Below are 17,810 nucleotides of genomic sequence, written 5' to 3' on the forward strand. Positions count from 1 at the left end.
GAGGTGCAGGGACAGGGCGAATCCACGTAACGATATCCTGGCATTGAAATCAGCACTTTATTTATTGTACCATTATGGATAGACTCTCTTTGGAATAATGGTATAATACACAGTAGTGTATCATTTTAACCTTTATTTGTATGAGTAAAATAACATAAAACAAGCTGTGCAAGTGCATCATTATTCAAAGAGCCTTCTTCACCTTCTGTGTCAGTCAGCATTACTTTTAACTGTCAATCAATCGCATGTTGTTAAATAATTGTAAAGTGCTGTGTTATGCTAAAAATTCTAAAATGAATAACATTGTTTGATTGTTTTTTATAATGTTTTTTTTTTTTTTTTAAATTCTTTATTTTTCGTTGTGCAAGAAATAACCATGCGTCTTACACTGCCACAATGGCATATGCAAGTACAGTGATAATACAATCAGACAGACATATATGTGGCATTATGGTGATTATATATAGTGATAGTCCCGCTGTTTGTACTCGTTTGGTTGCAGGTCTTGACTGTATAAACAACATAAGTAACTCAAGTAATTGTATCAAAAAGGCATGACCTGCATAAAACTGGCGATTAGCTCTATGTGAGGTGTCTGAGCTTCATGGGATTTAGTCCCAGGCTATGTGCTTCTATGTGGTCTGCAGGTACTGTAATGAGTTAGAGAAAGCTTAACATGCACATGTATTATAGACATAGTGGTAGTGTTGTAATATAGAAAACCCTGCATTTTGCTAGTATTAGGTACTGCCAGGAAGGGGGTATACGTGAAAATACTTTTAGGTCGCTTTATAAAAGTTGCTTAGCAGGCTAATACTCAGAAACAGACAAAACAGGTGGAAAACAAGAGTCCATCGCCTGAAAGTGAGTAGCTTTCGTCATGCTTGGGTTTTTTCCACCCCAGGTTAACCCCCCCCCCCCCCCAGCTGCCAGACAGAGGCCAGTGGTTTATCACTGTGGGATCTGCCTGTGAAGTATGTGGGCTGCAGAGTGACGGGAGCCAGGGTGCTGCCATGTTAGACACAGTCCAGGCAAGTGGCTTGGTGACAGTCCCCAGGTGGTGTACTTGCGGTTTTTAGTCCTGTGCTTGCCTCTGGTGGGAGCCAGGACCCTGCAGCCGTGTTGGCTGTCGGGTTGGACCTCGCGGTTACGGGCTGTCGGTCCGAGTGTGTCGGTCTCCGCTAGTTGCTTTGAGAGGCTCAGCTTGCAGGGCTTCATCGCTGGGTGTAGCTCCTTCTGCGAGCTTGCTTAGGTGGTCAGGACTGTGAGGTCCTCGCCGGTCGTGTACCTTGCCGCCAGCCCTGAGTCAGCGTGGTTTCTGGCTGCTCATGCACCGTGTGGTTTGACCCAGGATGGGTCTCAGCAGGTATTTGCCGGTGTCTTTGTGGCCCATGTAGGCTGTCTGTTATTGTGTGGTGAGTGCTCCCTTATTCTTTTTGGCGCGGGCTACTCGCCATGCGGCCTCCGCCATTTTGGTGCGGCCTCCGAGCGTTGGATCTGCACTGTCACCGCCTGGCGCGTTGGTGTGTCCACACACTGGTGGGCCCAGGGTGGGGACCGGGATCACCCCTGCCGGCCCAGGGGGGGGGGGGGGGAACAGGGCCGGACCCCCTTAGCCTCATGCTATGTTCTGACCGCTGGTGGGCAGGATAGCGGGATGGCGGCCGTCCACTCCACTCACCGCCCGAGTGCTCCCCATCGCGGGACATGGAGAGCCTCCCACCGAGGGACTAGAGCTGTGCTACAAGCCTCTCCTCGGAACCATGGTGTCTTCTCACACAGGGCTGCCGTTGTCAGTCTTTTGGTAGGTGTTTGATTCGTTTTTAAAGAGAAAACTGAGAATATTTGCAGGAGCCGTTCAGTTGTGCGACCTGCCAGCATGGCGGTCCGGCCCCGCCCCAAGGTTAACGGAGTCTCCGAGGGCTGAACACATCAGCTTCCAGGGAAGACTTTTCTTTTGTCGAGTCCTACAATCCCTGAATAATGGCTGCACTCTTCACAAACCCGGAATAAATGACCTGATCGAGGAAGTTGTCATCATGCTGAATTTATTCCGATAAATACTGTAACGGACCGTTTCAGCAGACAAGGGGTTAAAACCCAGTTTAGGCGATATCCCCCTTTTCCATAGACCAGCAGCTACAGCAATCGCCAATCTCCCGAACTGCAAACTGTACGAATTCTGGAAACTCCCGACTGGAAACACACGAACCCTGGAATCAGCCGAACAGGAAAAGCATACAATCCGCTTACACTCCTGGCAGTCAGCATACAATCCAATTCCCCCAAAAACGAGACGACACATCGGTTTGAGGGTCAAGCAGAATCTCAGGTCTGGAACACCCAGCCTGGTTTTTATTACAGTTGTGCACATACAGGACACACCCAGGGGGAGGCATAAACAACCAATCAAGTAACAGTACAACCCACACATCCCCCTCCCCTCAGATAAGCAATTAACATAATTATTACATACAGTAAAAATACAGTTTCCACACATACTCTGTAACTTTAAAACCATACATCACATTCACATAAAAATACATATCCACAATCAATCATTCAGGGGAACAACATATTAAAAATGGCATGAATCAGACCAGGGGTTCAAAAGTTAGTAAAAGTATATTTTGTTCCCCCTGGCTGGCAGTATTTTAATCTGGCTCAAACAGAGGTCAAACATCCCCACAATGCATCCTGGCTTCCTCCCTTCTACCCTGGAGATAATTGGAGAAGTAATCCAATTATCTCCCAGGTCAAAGACAAAACTCCATTACACTTGTGGGGACCTAAATACAGGATTATGTTTTAAAATATATAAAGTTACTTTTTATACATCAAACACAGACATGTAACATATCCCCAGATAGCTCAGGTCTGCGTGCACATTATTAGGTGAATGGCACGCAGACCACACAAATACAATTTAATTGCCATGGAGCCAAAGTCTTTCCCATAGTCTTTCATTACATGAATAGGCTCCATGGCATAGCTATCCGGGGGTATCACTGCTCACACAGGGCAAGTACCGAATGGGCCCACTGTGTCCAAGGGCCAGAATGAGTGACATGCACTCTGTTAGGGCCGAATACGTTTTGTAAAAGGGCCCAATCTCCCAGGGCCATAGTCCAAAGGCAAGAGGCGGGCAAGCAGCCCCCTCCAAGGACACGTGGCAAGGTCGGTTTCGCCACAAATAGGCAATATAAAAACCAAAAACGTGTTACACAGCATGCAACAACAGAAGGGGACAAGCTGCCTGGACACATATTGCGTCTCCCCCTCAGTCCTCGTATTTTTTAGAGCACTTTTTGATTTGGGGGCAGTGTATTAGAGTGGAGGGGGGAGAGACAGTGTATTGGATTTGGGGGCAGTATATTAGAATGAGGGGAGAGCACAGTGTATTAGAGTGGAGGGTGGAGGGTGTAGTGTATTAGAGCGGGGGAGGGGGCAGTGTGTTGGATTTGGGGGCAGTGTATTAGAGTGGAGGGAGGGGGCCAATCGCGTGCTCCCGCAGGCCAGCCACTCCCCCTTCTCTCCTTCTCGTAGTGCCAGAGGAGCGTCTGGCCTGCTAGAGCGGAATGGAGCAGGGCTGGAACTGGCGGATGGGTGGCTCATCTTAAGGTAGGGGAAGAGAGGCTTGGGGGACCTTACTGTGTAGTGTGTTAAATTACAGAGGGAGGCATTTTATTAATTTGAGAGAGAGGGGCAGTGCATTAAATTGGGGGAGGGAGTAGGCAGTGTATTCCTTTTAGGGAGGGGGCACTGAATTAATTTGGGTTAGGGAGGGAATCAGCATATTAAATTGGGGAGGGGGCAGTGTATTAATTTGGGGGAGGGAGGCAGTGTATTCATTTTAGGGAGGGGGCACTGAATTAATTTGGGGGAGGGAGGGGATCAGCGTATTAAATTGGGGAGGGGGGCAGTGTGTTAATTTGGGGGAGGGAGGGAGGCAGTGTATTAGAGTGGTTGGAGGGGGCAGTGTGTTAAATTAGGGAGGGAGGCAGTGTATTAATTTGGGGGAGGTAGTGTATTAGAGTGGTTGAAGGGGGGCAGTATGTTAAATTGGGGAACGAGGCAGTGTATTAATTTGGGGGAGGGAGGCAGTGTATTAGAGTGGTTAAAGGGGGGCAGTGTGTTAAATTGGGGATGGAGGCAGTGTATTAATTTTGGGGAGGGAGGGAGGCAGTGTATTAGAGTGGTTGGATGGGGGCAGTGTTAAATTGGGGAGGGAGGCAGTGTATTAATTTGGGGGAGGTAGTGTATTAGAGTGGTTGGAGGGGGGCAGTGTGTTAAATTGGGGATGGAGGCAGTGTATTAATTTGGGGGAGGGAGGGAGGCAGTGTATTAGAGTGGTTGGAGGGGGCAGTGTGTTAAATTGGGGAGGGAGGCAGTGTATTAATTTGGGGGAGGTAGTGTATTAGAGTGGTTGAAGGGGGGCAGTATGTTAAATTGGGGATGGAGGCAGTGTATTAATTTGGGGGAGGGAGGGAGGCAGTGTATTAGAGTGGTTGGAGGGGGCAGTGTGTTAAATTGGGGAGGGAGGCAGTGTATTAATTTGGGGGAGGTAGTGTATTAGAGTGGTTGGATGGGGCAGTGTGTTAAATTGGGGATGGAGGCAGTGTATTAATTTGGGGGAGGGAGGGAGGCAGTGTATTAGAGTGGTTGGAGGGGGCAGTGTGTTAAATTGGGGAGGGAGGCAGTGTATTAATTTGGGGGAGGTAGTGTATTAGAGTGGTTGAAGGGGGGCAGTATGTTAAATTGGGGAACGAGGCAGTGTATTAATTTGGGGGAGGGAGGCAGTGTATTAGAGTGGTTGTAGGGCGGCAGTGTGTTAAATTGGGGATGGAGGCAGTGTATTAATTTGGGGGAGGGAGGGAGGCAGTGTATTAGAGTGGTTGGATGGGGGCAGTGTGTTAAATTATGGGGAAGGCAGGGCATTAAATTGGGGGAGGGAGGTAAGGCAGTGTATTAAATTAGAGTGCTGGGAGGAGGGGCAATGCATTCAATTAGAGTGGGGGGAGGAGAGGTAGTGTATTAGATTAAGGGGCAATGTATTAGATTTGATGGAGAAGGCAGTCTATTAAATTGGATGGAGGGGGCAGTGTATTAGAGTGGAGGGAGGGAGGGGCAGTGTATTGGATTTGGGGGCAGTGTATTAGAATGAGGGGAGGGGGCAGTGTATTAGAGTGGAGGGGCAGTGTATTAGAGGGGGTAGGGGGCAGTGTATGAGAGGGGGAGAGGGGCAGTGTGTTGGATTTGGGGGCAGTGTATTGGAATGGGGGAGGAGGCAGTGTATTAGAGTGGAGGGCGGGAGGGGGCAGTGTATTAGAGGGGGGTAGGGGCAGTGTATTAGAGTGGAGGGCGGGAGAGGGCAGTGTATTAGATTTGGGGGCAGTGTATTAGAATGAGGGAAGAGCACAGTGTATTAGAATGGTGGGAGGAGGCAGTGTATTAGAGTGGAGGGCGGGAGGGGGCAGTGTATTAGAGGGGGGTAGGGGCAGTGTATTAGAGTGGAGGGCGGGAGAGGGCAGTGTATTAGATTTGGGGGCAGTATATTAGAATGAGGGGAGAGCACAGTGTATTAGAATGGTGGGAGGAGGCAGTGTATTAGAGTGGAGGGCGGGAGGGGGCAGTGTATTAGAGGGGGGTAGGGGCAGTGTATTAGAGTGGAGGGCGGGAGAGGGCAGTGTATTAGATTTGGGGGCAGTATATTAGAATGAGGGGAGAGCACAGTGTATTAGAATGGTGGGAGGAGGCAGTGTATTAGAGTGGAGGGCGGGAGGGGGCAGTGTATTAGAGTGGAGGGCGGGAGGGGGCAGTGTATTGGATTTGGGGGCAGTGTATTAGAGTGGAGGGGGTAGTGGGCAGTGTATTAGATTTGGGGGCAGTATATTAGAATGAGGGGAGAGCACAGTGTATTAGAATGGTGGGAGGAGGCAGTGTATTAGAGTGGAGGGCGGGAGGGGACAGTGTATTAGAGTGGAGGGCGGGAGGGGGCAGTGTATTGGATTTGGGGGCAGTGTATTAGAGTGGAGGGGGTAGTGGGCAGTGTATTAGATTTGGGGGCAGTATATTAGAATGAGGGGAGAGCACAGTGTATTAGAATGGTGGGAGGAGGCAGTGTATTAGAGTGGAGGGCGGGAGGGGACAGTGTATTAGAGTGGAGGGCGGGAGGGGGCAGTGTATTGGATTTGGGGGCAGTGTATTAGAGTGGAGGGGGGTAGTGGGCAGTGTATTAGATTTGGGGGCAGTATATTAGAATGAGGGGAGAGCACAGTGTATTAGAATGGTGGGAGGAGGCAGTGTATTAGAGTGGAGGGAGGGAGGGCAGACAGTGTATTGGATTTGTGGCCAGTGTATTAGAATGGGGGGAGGGGGCAGTGTATTAGATTGGGGGGAGGGGGCAGTGTATTAGATTGGGGGGAGGGGACAGTGTATTAGAGGGGGAGGGGCAGTGTATTAGATTGGGGGAGGGGGCAGTGTATTGGATCAGTGGGCAGTGTATTAGAATGGGGGTAAGGGGCAGTGTATTAGAGGGGGAGGGGCAGTGTATTAGAGGGGGGAGGGGGCAGTGTATTAGATTGGGGGAGGGGGCAGTGTATTAGATTGGGGAAGGGAGCAGTGTATTAGAATGGGGGGAGGGGGCAGTGTATTAGAATGGGGGAGGGGCAGTGTATTAGAGGGGGGAGGGGGCAGTGTATTAGATTGGGGGGAGGGGGCAGTGTATTAGATTGGGGAAGGGGCAGTGTATTAGAATGGGGGGAGGGGGCAGTGTATTAGAATGGGGGAGGGGGCAGTGTATTAGATTGGGGGGAGGGGGCAGTGTATTAGATTGGGGGGAGGGGGCAGTGTATTAGATTGGGGGGAGGGGGCAGTGTATTAGTATGGGGGAGGGGGCAGTGTATTAGAATGGGGGAGGGGGCAGTGTATTAGATTGGGGGGAGGGGCAGTGTATTTGGGGGAGGGGCAGTGTATTAGAATGGGGGAGGGGCAGTGTATTAGATTGGGGAGGGGGCAGTGTATTAGATTGGGTGGGGGGCAGTGTATTAGATTGGGGAGGGGGCAGTGTATTAGAATGGGGGGAGGGGGCAGTGTATTAGATTGGGGGAGGGGGCAATGTATTAGATTGGGGGGAGGGGGCAGTGTATTAGATTGGGGGAAGGGGCTGTGTATTAGAATGGGGGAGGGGCAGTGTATTCGATTGGGGGGAGGGGGCAGTGTATTAGAATGGGGGAAGGGGGCAGTGTATTAGATTGGGTTTGCATGGAGGTGCTGAACGCTCAAGATGCTGTTTGGCTGCACAGCTTTTTTGCCACACATGCACAATAGCCTCCCAATGCTTTCCTATGGGAAAGCATTGGATCGGCTGAGATCATCAAGTTTGATCTCAACCAAAGTGAAGAACACACTCATAGGGCTTCAAAATAAACAAGATGAATTTGTTTTTTTACAGCTGTGCAACAGCATACATCCACCATTTCAGTCCCATTATCTAACCTTTCTTAATATGTCAAGGTAGTTGTACTGAAATATTGGGTATATGCAAATACACGCCCCCTTAAAATTAATTTGGCTCTTTTGAAGCCGTGCGAGAGTGAGGACGTCTAGTGTCAGTTAGGCAAAAAAATGTTTACTGTACTTTTCTAAATAAACCTAAGTTTCTATGAAAACTGACGTTTTTGTTTTTTTGCGGCCCACATGTACTTAAACCTTGTTTATTTGGCCCGTGTTAACCTTTGAGTTTGACATGCTTGATGTAATGAATTTCCACAAAAACTCTGCACTGACCGCATTCATAAGATACAGCATTATTACATCCCTCTTTATTATGGTTCCAATTACATTTGCTAGATTTATGGAATTCTCAGGGTTAGTAGGTCCCTATGGTAAGAGAAACGGGTTATTAACAAGACTCGTAGCAAATTAAAACTGAAATGCTACATTCTTAGCTGAATTGGAGGAGTTGTCATAGCTGGGCTACAGAAACCTAAAAATCGTGACTCGGATTTTAAATTGCTACAGTTCGGAGTTTAGTGAGTAAACCCCATTGCGTTTCATTTCTCAGTCACCCTACTCATCACCTACATGCATTCTCAAAATAAAGGCCAAAACAAATTATTGTTTTTCAAAATACTGCTCCTGGGTGTGAAGAATTTCCTTTAGTATGGACTGCAGACACCAGTAAGCAGCTGGACTCAGACACCTCGTCTGGAGCCCTACAGCCCTAATACCTCACAGGGTTCTCTGAGCACCTGTAAGGTGGAGCAATAAAGCACATCTAAATTTAAAGTAGTTATGGTATGGGGGTGGGCCTTTTTGTTAAGCTGTTATCTTTGCATCCTTTGATTCTCCTGGAAATGCTTATATAAAGGTACCCTTGTTTAACCTACCACCATCTCTTATTATTTTCCAGGTCCTTCTATTTCTCCTTAATCTGATAGCGATTGGGAATTAAGCAGTTCTGTTCGTAGTATCGGTCGCCTCTAGGAGCTAATGGAATCTGCTCTCGATGGAGTCTGCGTGCTGGTACAATAAGGTAAGAGTTAAATCCAGAATTATATGTAGTTTCTCTGAATTAAAGATCTCCAGGTGGTGATTGGCTAAGACGTTATACATCCAGCAAAGAGACACCTGCTGCTGCTGGTATTTAAATTATTTGTTTTTATATGTATGTTATTTAGATGCAGTTCCACAGGTAGCCAGAGGTGGCGCCAGGAATACAATCAGTTTTTTGTTGCTTTGATAATGTTATTGAATTGTACTTTGGGTCTTGTTTGTGCCAGATATGTTTTTTGTCTGATGAGCTACTGGGGTACATTACTCTGATCTGTTGTTTACCTGCTCTAGGTGGTTACGGGGTTAACATTTTTTTAGGACTCTATCAATCAGTTATTTAATCTTTTGACTTTCTCAGATTTGCCGTCTTTATTTGTGTCAGGATGATATACATTGTGTCTAACCGCTCCTGAGACGCCATTACCCTCATAGCTCCTCATAGCTGGACTGATTTACTTAGACGCTCTGGGGTTTTGTGTTACCATCAATCATTGGGTACAGGTGTTAGATTCCAGAAAAAGCATCAGTCGCCATGGAAACCAATGGAATGTTCCCACTAATTGCATCATTTTTGCGTCACTTTTGCCCCAGAGTTGCTCTTTTTTATAAAGCTTTAAGTTATAGCCAGCCGTTGGCTCAGAGCATGTTGACTAATTGACTCCCCTGAGTCCCCTGAAGACACCACTGTGCTCCATTGTCTTGTTTTGACCCCATTTTTTTACTAGAACTTACCCTTAAAGGGGAACCGTCAATTCTCTCATTTACGCCATTGACTAAACCATTGAAAAACACCCATAACCCGTGTGAACCTTTTTTCATGAGATATTCTGCTTTATTATAAAGTTATGTAAGATTTAGCAAATGACATCATACACCTGTTCCAACAAGGCAGCCAGGGCATTTAAACTAGAGTGTCCAGCTGCATATAATGAAACCAAATGTGGGATCCATGGGAGTGGGGGAACGCCAAGTAGCAAAATGAAGGGGTTTGTCTTGTTGGAGAGGAGTGATTCCTCTACAGGTTTCAAGCAGGGTGTGACGAAGGGCAGGAGTTCCATCAGATCTTGGTTGGACTGCTGCTCTTCAGGCACTGTTTGGTGCCCTTACAGAGCATCTCGGAGAGGTGCTGGGCCAAAGATCTCTCCTGTGTGCCTCTGCACACAGGACCTCTACTGTAGGTGTAGGTGAGAGCTGCATCCTCTTGTGGTCTGAGGCTTTCAGTTAGGGCCCTAAGGCCACCTCCTTATTTATCTTTTCTGTTTTCTGTTTGTTGGTTTTAAACCGTTGATGCATTTATTTGCCATTAAAGCAACTAGTGATGGTTTCCTTCTGATCTGCTATCTGTGTCTCTTTGGTTCATCACGTGAGGTTTGGGGAAGTTTTTGTGGAGTGTAGCTGCATGAAGGGACAATCGAAGACCTATCATTATGAATTAGTGAATCCAAAGAATTCCAAACATAGAGAACAAGTCACAAACTGGGGGAGAGGGGTCTTTAAAGGGGTGAGCATTGCAACCCACTTTGTATGGATTTATCATTTTATTTTACTCAGAACCACCCACTCTGGTCTCAATGCTTTGATACAGAACCTTTTTGAACCTTCGAGAAAGGGCTGGTAAGGAACATGGCTTTTTGATTGCTTTGCACATGAGGAGTGAAGACCTCCGTCCAGTGTTTGTATTTATCTTTAAAAGCCAGGGCAAACATTGCAAATATGGACTTGATACAGAATGTTTGTGGGAAATGTTTTAATATGTTCTGAAAATTGATGGATAAGTTTCAGACTTGGGCAGCTATCTAAACTTGAAAATGTGTATTTTTACTCTGATAATAAAGATTTATACAGAACTAGTCATCATTTTTGTCTTGCTGAACAAGCTAACCCACACCCATGCATGTGTGCCTACACAGGGAGCACAGAGGGTATTTTGGCTCAGTATTCGAGTGAGAACGGGTACACCAGCCCCACCCCATGCGCACACCAATGTATACCACACATACAGCCTTAATAGAAGGTATACACAATGTATAGTGCGTGCTTCTAGCTAGACTCATTTACTAGTTTAATCAGTTAGGTGGGTACCACAATTCTAATGCCAACTGTAGTTTAAAAGGCTTTGACGTCTATATTCCGTGGCTCACTTTGAGGTGGCTTGTGACACGCCAGTATACCACAGTGTAATAAACCAGCTGTTAAATATGACATTAAATGTGATACTTAATGTAAATAATGTAATATGTTTCTTATCTTTTGATATCCGTCCTCGCTGGTGTAAGTAGACGCTAGTTTTGGATCTCCATACTCACAGATCACAGGTGATTTGTTCCCTCGTGGTTCATTGCTTGTTATATGTCTGATAGAGCACAGACGTACCGTATGCTAAAGACGGGCCATAAGCATTTTGCCCTCTGGGTGACAAGTAGAAGTAGCATTGGAGCTGATGGGGACATAAGCTGGGCTTGGCTAGAAAGTCAATGCTTCGAGAATTGGCCAGAATTGTGCAGTAATGAGCTGTACAAAGTTTTATCTGCAGATTTGTCATCTGTCAGATTTATTGTTCGCTCTTGAGAAATGGCAGAAGCAATTTATTGGATGTGACTGGCAAATCTAGCACAGGGACCCATAATGAATTCTGATGCAAGGAAGCTTCTCAGCAGCCCGTCCTGCCTATTCCTATGTTACGATATGTCCATCTGTTCAGGCCACCAGAGGACCCATTTCGACCATTTCATCAAAACGCACCCCTCTTAACATATCACGCAATAAATCATTTTCCAATGCCTGCTCTCCACAGCGACTCTTCGGCTTCGAGATGCCTAGCCGCTCGTTTACGTGATGCCTACAACAAATATTCTGGATATTAAACAATCCGCTCTTTCTCGGGATCACTTACAGCCTGAGAATTAATGTCCTTGCGATAATGCGCTGTTGAATAACGCAATACATTTACAATCTTACAACACAGGCACGAAGATATTGAAACATCATTAGCGTAGTATCTGCTGCTTGTCTGTAACAACCGTTAACTTGCTCCAAACACCAGACACAGAGCCATTAGTGTGTAGCTTGTTTTTTGGATTTGCATGTTGAAAGCATAAATTAATTTGAATTCTCTACTTTTCATTGTTTTAATGTAAAGACCAATGTCTCTTGGTGCTGAGATAGCAGGCTGTCTGTGTTAATTCGCATCGCATTGACTGTCTTGGCAACCGGTTATTGGACTACAAAGCCCATGATCCTCAGATAGTCCTGCCTAAAATTGATAGGATTTGAGGTTTGGCAACAACTGCTCTGTTAAAATGATGCCAATCAGTTGTTGCCGATAGCTGAATAACGTGGGGATCTTTACATGCAAAAGATGACTTTGTGTTTTTGGGAACTGAAAGGAACCAACCTGTATTCCTAACGCTATCATGCCCTCCCACCTAGTTATATAAAGGTCCTTCCCACCATTTGCCATAGAATCAAGGTTTTGCTCACCTTTTCCAAGGCCCAAGACATCTTTGGTGCTACTCACCTCGACGTCTCCCGCGATGTCATTGAGTCGTGGCTTCCTCTGGCGATGGGTCCACTCAATAATCCACAATGAGGAGTGTAGGGGACCTGATCCATAACCATGAATCCAGTGCTTTCCAACGAGCTGACCTGTTACCTGACCAAGTTGTCTTGGTCAGTGCAGCGGAAGCTACAGTAACATTATCCTTGCTGCACAGTGGTGATGGTTTACAGTGAAGGGTTAATCCTGCAGAATCCATTGGGATGAAGTGGTCTGGATGCCTTTTGGTCCTTTAATAAATAATATTAACAAATCTTCCAGTTACATCTAAATCTCGCAGAGCTGGTTTACCTTAATATTACGGGTAGGAATTACTGCTTTACCCATTAGTGTTTTATTACCAGTACTGGGGATTATTGGTGTAAACATGCCTTTTACTGTATAAGTAAGTACAGGGCACCAACAACCTGCGTGGGACCGTTCATATGATGAATCCAAAGAACATGAGTGTAGATGGTTGAAGAGGGACAACCGCCCAATTCAATGTACGTAGGCTGGAGCATAATAAAGGAATTCAGGACACAGTAAAAGCAGAGATGTCCTCATGGCCCAACACATCTATCAGTTCCGTTTAATAGAAAACGCAATCTCATAAAGTGTAATGCAGCCTGGGCCATCGAGGTGTAAAGGCCGACCCACAAGGAAGCGTTAAACGAGATAGCAATCTATCGAGCCGTTTCCAATCCCAGACTCTGACTGCAGCAATATATTGTGACGGATATACGAGGAAGCTGTAAATGTGTAATCTGTGGCACTTTGCGTTAAAGGCTGCTTTGTTGTCAAGCTTAGCATATTCAGGAAGGTTTATTCACCTGATCAGCTAAACCTGGGAACAAGGCAGCGTTCTCGTCCTTTGTAAGGCCTGCAAATAATGCAGGAAAGTCACAATCTGTCACCCTAATTCTAAGCCCCATCCTGCATAATTACTGTCTAACTGATACTGAGGTCAGGGTGCGGGTATATGTAAATATGCAGGCAGTGACAAAGCACCGTTATAGCAATGTTTATGTTAATGATGGTCAGGAGATCAGGATTTTTAGGGCCCTGGTTTTGGGTGGCTGAGAATTTGGGGTCCTTAACGTTAGAGATGGGGTTAGGGTTAAAAGAGGTTTAGATTTAGGATTAACTGCCTTCAAGATGCAATAGACAGTAACCCCTATCAGCTTATAAAACATATAAACTGTATTACATCTTTTGTAAAAAAAAAAAAAAAAAAAAAACTCTTTCTGGGACTTTGTATGAAGAGTGTTTTTTTGTTGTTTTTTTTTTCATTTTACAAAACGTGCACATTGTGTAATAGAAATTGTTGTCACTTTTACAAATTAACCTTGTTACACCCTCCTGGCTGTCAATCATACACCCGGTCCTGTTACTTCCTGGTTTCATTAGCTCGGTGGAGATAAACTCAAGAGTCAGCAATTGACCAGCGCACCTGCCTTGCACAGACTTCTCATTGAGCTGCATTGGGGAGTCTGTGATTGGACAGCCACAGCAAGTCTGGGTGGGGTTAGAAGGGGAGGGCTTGCAATAGCTGCAGAAGACAACTGAATATTGTGAAAACTGCTTTTAGATATATGAATAAAAAAAAAAAATTTAGGGTATATCTAGTAAACATTGATTTATTTGTTTTGTATTTAGGCAGTGGCATATCCCTTTAATGACAGAATCATTTTTTGTTATTCGGGCATGGATCCTTTCCTCGTGTAACATAATGCATTGCATGGTTCATATATTACAGAGTGCAATTCTAATTCCAATTGTTTATGTAGCACCAACGTATTCTGCAGCGATGTACAATATGAACAAAACAGAATAAAATCCACTTATTACGGTAAGCTTACAGATAGTACTGACATGTAACCTTATGAGCACATTGAGGGCCCCATTAAACTGATCCGTTAAATGACTGAGCACCCGCATACCCCACTCCCCCCACATTTATCTCAAAAGCGCTGGCTGTAGTTAAGTGATGGTAACCCCTTTAAATCATCTCTTTATACTGGTTGGCTGTTTTTTTTGTTTGTTTTTTGGTCAATCTCTTTATTAGATTTTTTGTTTTTATGATATCAATGTAGGGAGGGTTACAGAAATAAAGGAGGAGAGAAAAAAGGTGTCACATGAGATCATAGACATGTTTGTATATTCGTTAAGTGGTCGATATGCATCACATTTATGTCGTCCTAACATCAATATATTAACAGGAGGGAATGACTTGCTTCGGGAGAGCAGCCTGGTACGTCAATAAATGCTACCCACTTGGGGGGAGAAATTATGTCCGTCTTCTAGATATGCCCCTGATCAAGGGGGTAACAGAGGAGGAGGGCTGTCTTTGGTGCGGTGACCCACACCAGGTTATATGGAATTAGGCCCGAAATGAGTAAATGCCGGAACATGAGACTCTAGGCACATGTTCCGTATGGGAGCCAAAAAAGTAGACTGACTGTGGACCCTACTATATCTAAACAAATCAAAACAAATTAGTTTGTGCTGTAAGCGAATAGTATACGGTAATCTTCTGTGCTGTCAGGTTTCTGGTCTGGAGATCAAATGATCTGAAGATGTTGATGGGGTCGCCGGCCCGGGTTCCCTGGTACGTGTGTGTTGGATTGGAGGTCAGTTGCCCACTGGGAGATAGGTGTAGCGGTACTTACCTTTTCCAGGGGCCAGCCATGTGTCCCGCCTGACTCTAAGAGCGCGCCGCGGGTCTCGGGCGCGCTCTTAAAGGGACAGTGGGAGCCTAAATTTTGAAAAGGCCTCCCATTGGTCCCTGTCATGCTACACTCCCCATACACTTACCTTTTGGGGGTGTGGAGATGACAGGGACCAATCAAAATAGATGTTTAGTTATTTATACTCACCTTTTTCCCTTGGTTCCTTGCCCTATCGTGGTTTCTGTTTCAGTTCCCTTTAGCGCTTGTTGTGTTCAGTTGTGTTCCTTCGTACTTGACCTTGGCTTTGTTTCTGACTACGTTATCTCTTTATCCTTATCTGTTTTGTTTGCCGGCTTGCTGTTTACTGTGTACCAGACCCCGGCTAGTCCTAGTTTACGCTGTCTCTTTGTGCCCTTGACCTCAGATTGTTCCTGACTCTGTACTTCTCCTATATACGTCGAGTCCGGCCACTCTAAAGTCCGGTAGACGTATCTCCCCTCTGTGTTGTCTTCTGAATCCTGTGTGTTGGGGTATATTTTCATTACAAGAGGTAAGCCCAAAGATTTAAAGAAGGTGGGTGCTTCGGCAAGAGAGGAGATTTTGTGTTCTGTCCCATTGAGTGTAACCACCAGGAACTTGGGTGATCTTCCAGTCCCGCTGCTCTCAAGTGGCTGATGATGGGATTTAGGGATCTTTCGCCACTGTAATGTGAATCTGGTGAAGTCTTGGTAAATTGTGAGACTCGATCCTTCAAAGGTGAGAGGCGCCTTGTCTTGAAGCACCAACATAACAAGTCTTTTGTCCTGGGAGGTCGAACAGCGCACTATCACATCTCGTACACTGGTGGAGGCATCTTTGCCTGGTAAGCGATAGATCCCATCTAGGGCAAACTTCTTTGCCCTAGATGGGATCTATCGCTTACCAAACATGTAGTGGGGGAGCTCATCGTAGTGGGGGAGCTCATCGGATGTGATGTTGGCAGGTACCCCTCTGAGCTTAAGGTGGTTGCGCCGTGACCTATCATCTAGCACTATGTAATGGAGTGAGAGCGTTTGTTGTTGTGCTTGTATATTCATTACAGAGTCCTGTAGGTATGACAGACCTTGCTTTATGTCTACTATTTCTTCCTCAGTGGCCTTCACCCTGTCTGTGACCGCTTGCACGTCTGCCTAATGATTGCCACGTCAGCTGCCAGCAGGCTTTTGATCTCCGTGACCAGGTTTCGGATATCCCGCTGTGTAACCGGTGCTGACCCATCTGGTTCCCCTGTGGTGGTTTGTGCCTGATCTGGCGGTGAATCAAGTGGCTTGGGGTCTGTTTGTACCTTTGTGGGAGCGCATTTTAGTTGGTGGTCATTGTTGGACCCTGGAGATGGTCCCAGGACCCTGGAGATGGTCCCAGGACCCTGGAGATGGTCCCAGGGGAGGCTTTTGGGACCGCCAGCCCATTGATGCAGGGTCAGTTAAGACCGAATACCCAGGGGGCTCGAAGCCGCACAGCAGTTTTGACCAGTCAAGGCTTGGAGTGTGTCTGTAGGCCTCAGGTCGGTGTTTCTGTCTTTTCGCCTTAGAGGGCTGTAAAAACAGCATATGGTACTCTTGTGGGTCTTACTCTGTGCAACGGTGACCAGTGGTAGGGCGTTTGAGGGACTCTAAAATCAGGCGTGATGGCGACTGCTCCGGCTCGCAGTCAGCTCCGCCCTCTGCTTGGCTGTTTTTTCCTACAATGAGCAATAACCTTGTCACTATGTCACAATTAACATTTTAGTCAGTTATCCCCCAGTGTAGTAAAATATAAGGCTAGTGTTTTACTAGTGTTTTCGTGTATATATTTAGGTTCCTGGCCACCCCTCCCCCTAATAAACTGACTCAATGCATACCTATGGGGAGGGTTCAGCACCTCCATGTAGAATGTGGAGATGATGGACTTTGGCAGGTCCAAACCTGGGAAGTTCCACACATAGGCAGCCATACACAGTGAGACGCACACAGCCAGGCGCACACACCCAACACTGCAGGCCACACACCAAACACTTCCAGCCAGCCACAGGTTAAAGACAATCTAATTCAATCTAATTCAGTTCTATATTTCTGGATAGCGTGTCTGCAGAATTAAAGGTTTGGCAGTGTCTGCACTGTGTCTAGCTCCCGCTCCACAGTGTCTAGCTTCCGTTAATTGCAACTACCAGTATCCCTTTCATTGAAAGGCCCCGAGTTCAGGTTCAAAGCAGCCACAAACACACAGGGTCAGACATGGTACATAACCAGTATTACAATGTAACCAGTATTACAATGTAACCAGTATTGCAATGTAACCAGTATTGCAATGTAACCAGTATTACAATGTAACCAGTATTGCAATGTAACCAGTATTACAATGTAACCAGTATTACAGTGTAACCAGTATTACAATGTAACCAGTATTACAATGTAACCAGTATTGCAGTGTAACCAGTATTACAGTGTAACCAGTATTACAATGTAACCAGTATTACAATGTAACCAGTATTGCAGTGTAACCAGTATTACAGTGTAACCAGTATTACAATGTAACCAGTATTGCAATGTAACCAGTATTGCAATGTAACCAGTATTACAGTGTAACCAGTATTGCAATGTAAAGATTCACAGTCTGCCCAGCAGGGGGTGTAAGTGATATCTCTAATTGCATAGGGCTCTCAATAGCAGCTTGTAATCTTGTTAATAGATGAGTGTTTTTTTTATTGTTTCTGCTTAATAAACCAGGCCAGGGACTGGGAATAGTGTGTAGTGATTCCTTTCAGCCTATAAACTCACTGTGTACCCCCGGGCTTAATGTTATCCACAGCAATACAGTGAGCGGGTCAGACCTTCATTGAATGATGGCTGTCTGATTGTTTGGGGATTTTATCTGCTTCTAGTCCAGTTAGCATTCACAGATATCTATGGTAATGTCTTCAGTTACCCACTGACTTTTCTGGGGTATCCACTGACTGTACGGGGGTACCCACTGACTGTACCGTGGTACCCATTGATTGTACAGGGGTACCCATTGATTCTACCGGGGTA

At 46.0% G+C, this 17,810-nt stretch overlaps 1 protein-coding gene across 1 annotated transcript in view; it reads left to right on the forward strand.

Moving 5' to 3' along the window:
• Positions 1 to 17,810, forward strand: part of PTPRF (protein tyrosine phosphatase receptor type F) — a 965,824-nt gene that overhangs the window by 436,095 nt on the left and 511,919 nt on the right. Inside the window, exon 4 of the mRNA XM_063427667.1 lies at positions 8,414 to 8,536. The gene's annotated coding sequence lies outside the window, so the exon portion shown is untranslated. The remainder of the gene's footprint in view (positions 1 to 8,413; positions 8,537 to 17,810) is intronic.

This window comes from Pelobates fuscus, chromosome 7 (genome assembly GCF_036172605.1).
Source record: "Pelobates fuscus isolate aPelFus1 chromosome 7, aPelFus1.pri, whole genome shotgun sequence".
Classification (NCBI taxonomy): domain Eukaryota; kingdom Metazoa; phylum Chordata; class Amphibia; order Anura; family Pelobatidae; genus Pelobates; species Pelobates fuscus.